The sequence below is a fragment of the Vollenhovia emeryi genome, unplaced genomic scaffold (genome assembly GCF_000949405.1).
Source record: "Vollenhovia emeryi isolate VEMERY1.0 unplaced genomic scaffold, V.emery_V1.0 DF942759.1, whole genome shotgun sequence".
NCBI lineage: Eukaryota > Metazoa > Arthropoda > Insecta > Hymenoptera > Formicidae > Vollenhovia > Vollenhovia emeryi.
Genome location: NW_011963607.1, coordinates 1 through 3,493, shown reverse-complemented (window position 1 = coordinate 3,493; position 3,493 = coordinate 1). Strand labels below are relative to the sequence as shown.

Sequence of the window (3,493 nt, the reverse complement as noted above, 5' to 3'; positions counted from 1 at the left end):
CGTCTTCTAACCTAGAAGGACAATTTTTGATCGAGTGAAACGCCGGTCGCCGGCGTGGCTCTCAGGTTTATCTCTGAGAGAGATATTAGAGAACATTGATAATACATACGTAAGTACAGATTATCAATTTATTATCATTTGCATTTTTAATATATACTATAATACAAAAATTCATACAGCATGTACTTGTACTTTTTAGGTTATATTGAAACATTTGCTGTTACATTATTGTATGTGCTCTGGAACTGTTCAGTTATTTCGAGACACTTCTGGCAGAGGACGAGGAATGTGGGCAGTGCTTTCGACAATTTCGCAGCTTGTGCACGATCCTTATTTTAGTGCCGATGGAGGGTATTATCGGCGACAGTGCCAAAAGTATACAAAGTATTGTCGACCGCGACACGAACGTTGCGCGGAAGTACGGATACGCGGGAGGTCTTCGATGGAATGCGATCAGTGCCGCGGAAATATTCGAGCCTGTGCTCGCTTACTGGGAAAAGCGCGTGGACACCGACAAGAGCATGCTCGAGCGTTTGCTTGACACTGGCGTCTTGCTGGAACTAATGAATTTGTACACATGAACAGAGATGAATTTTACTCCACGCACGTGTCGGTCAAGTGCAAGTCGTGCCTGGGCAAACTCTGTACAGTTAAGAGGGACTTGTACAATGCCGTAGTGATGAAATGCAGATTTGTCAGTCTAGTATGTAAGTTTCCCGTTAAAACTCTGCCGGCGAAAGCGTGCGCTGTTACTAGGAAAATTATGAAGCGGAATGTCGAGTGGGTCATTCGTGAAATGAAGGAATCCGAATGTAAGCGCTGGAGACAATCGTGGAACACGTGTCGCAATTTAACTTACAACGTAGGCGTACTGTCTGAACATGTATACGAGGAAAGCGTGTGTTTACTGTTTGTTCACCTTCTTGTGCAGTTGCATCTCTCGACTCGACGGAGTCGAACCGAGCCCTACAGATTCTGAGAGCTTCAGGTATCTTGAGAATATTATCTCTTTCGTGCTGGACAGATTGAGCGTTGTATATTAGCAATAATTTGTATAGGAAAGCTGCGATGTGCGCATTAAATGCCTTGTTAACGTATAACCAGTTAAACACAAAAGCTTTTCGTAGATGGGTGCACATTAAGAAAATTACGTCCAAAGAAGTCGCAAGCTTAGCTACGCTGGACTGCTTGACCAGTGATGAAGATGAGATAAAGAGCGAACTTGGACTTTCAATCGATATCTCTAAATACGACGTTACTTCGTTGTGTCTGCGTAAAGTCAAAAGTTTACTGGAGGAACAGGTCGCATTTGCAAATGGCGTGGCAGCGGTTCTGGAAAAATTGAGGAAGCTACAGCCGAGTGATCAATATGTACACACGGTGCAGTTATTAGGGTATTATTTCTTAGGTTTCAATTACGAGAGCTCTATTCTGGAGTACCACGAGCAAGCTATACACGATTTGAAGCAGAAAAAGTCAATCTCCGTAGCTGTTCTGTGCTTGGAAGCTAATTTAAGTCTTTTTACCTTTGCAGAGAACTTGCGAGTTGGAAATAGAAAGTACAACGTTTGCTCTGTGCGCTCCCAAGCTACGAGATCTAGTCGAGAACAAATCTCCAAATGTAGTTCCTGCTTACACTATGATAAATGTAAAAAAGGACACCAATCTCAAAATATCTATATATACATCTAAGATCGACAGTCTCCAGCTGTTACAGAGACGCTTCTTCAAAAAGTACCACGTGAGGGTTAGATTCGCGCCTAGCCCCACCGGTAACGATCCTCTTAATTTAGTCGTAACCGAGGCAATCTCGCATCATCCTTACTCGCCCGTTGCTTGTTTCAGGTGACTTGCATTTAGGAGGATTGCGTACCGTGCTGTACAACTATTTGTTCGCACGTAGCAACAACGGCACGTTTATTTTGAGGATCGAGGACACCGATCGGACAAGAACGGTTCCCGGGGCAATAGAGAGACTCCAGGATGATTTGCTATGGGCAGGGATTATACCCGACGAAGATCCTACCAGAGGTGGCCCCGTTGGCCCTCACGTGCAGTCGTCAAGGCTCGAATTGTACAAGTAAACTTGCCATCTCGTAATCATTCCAATCTTATGTACATAGGACGATAAGAGAGTGTGTATCGTCGCAAGGCAGCTCCTGCTATAATAATTTCAATGCCAAGTTGCCTTACTCGTTATTTCTAGAGAGCAGGCGCTTAAACTCTTGGACAATCAATCCGCTTATTACTGCTTTTGTACGGAGAAAAGACTGGAATTGTTGAGGAGAGAGGCCATAAAGTGTGGACAAGTACCTAAATATGACAATAGGTGTCGACATTTTACCAAGGATCAAGTAAAGGAAATGCTCTGGAAAAATATCACTTATTGTATTAGATTTAAGGTATTTAAGGTCTCTTCTAAACTTATAAATGTTGCATATCTCGCAATATAATTGTTGCATATCTCGCAATCAGTTGGCGTCCACACCGGCGGCCTTTCACGACGTAGTTTACGGCGACGTGTTGCATGATCTTACCAAGTCCGAGGGAGATCCAGTTATCATAAAATCAGATGGCTATCCCACTTACCATTTTGCAAATGTAGTCGATGACCATTTTATGGAAATATCTCATGTCTTACGGGGCGTTGAATGGCAAGTTTCTACACCTAAGCATATTATGCTTTACAAGTAAGCTATTTCACTTGAGAGAGAGAGAGGACAATTAAATTCTTACAAAATTAGACTAGAAATCTTGTCTATCGTGCAGAGCGCTTGGCTGGAATCCTCCCATATATGGACACTTACCTTTTAATATTAAACGCGGATGGATCCAAGTTGTCCAAGAGACAGGGTGACATCAAAATCGAGTCATTTAGGAAACAGGGTATTTTTCCACTAGCGTTATTGAATTACGTGATAGGGGCTGGTGGTGGTTTCCACAAAGAACGAGAAAACCAACATCTTTACAGTTATCAAACATTAATTAAACAGGTAATTACGACCTGGTACTTTTGTACGTCGAGTTTTCTTCACGCGGTCCGAGAATATATCTTTAACAGAGATATGCTGAGACAGATTTCAAATATTTCTACGTGATAGTAACTTTGCAATTGAAATCAATTGAAAAGAAAAAGCTGACGTGACATCGCATAAAATTTAAATTTAATTTTCTCTACTTTCATTAATATTACTTTTTTTCTGCAATTATGTTAAATAAGATCGACAAAATTTTTAATTGCAGATACAATATCCAAGATAAAAAACGTGCCTAAAAGTGACGTTGAAACTATAATAAAAAAGTGGCTGCAGCACGCCAGTGACAGACTCAACAACAGAAAATAGAGCTGTTAAGCCTACCATTGTCTCCAGGTTTATTCTTATATTATAAATGGAGACATTAAATTTATTTATTTATTTATAGACATTAAATTATTATGATAAATATAATATTGTAATATATTATAATACATATTGTAATATATTGTAAAATA

General features: G+C 40.5%; 1 pseudogene; it reads left to right on the top strand.

Annotated features, from left to right (window-relative positions):
• The first annotated feature begins 6 nt into the window (after positions 1 to 6).
• Positions 7 to 3,446, top strand: LOC105567775 (annotated as a pseudogene).
• The last annotated feature ends 47 nt before the right edge of the window (positions 3,447 to 3,493 follow it).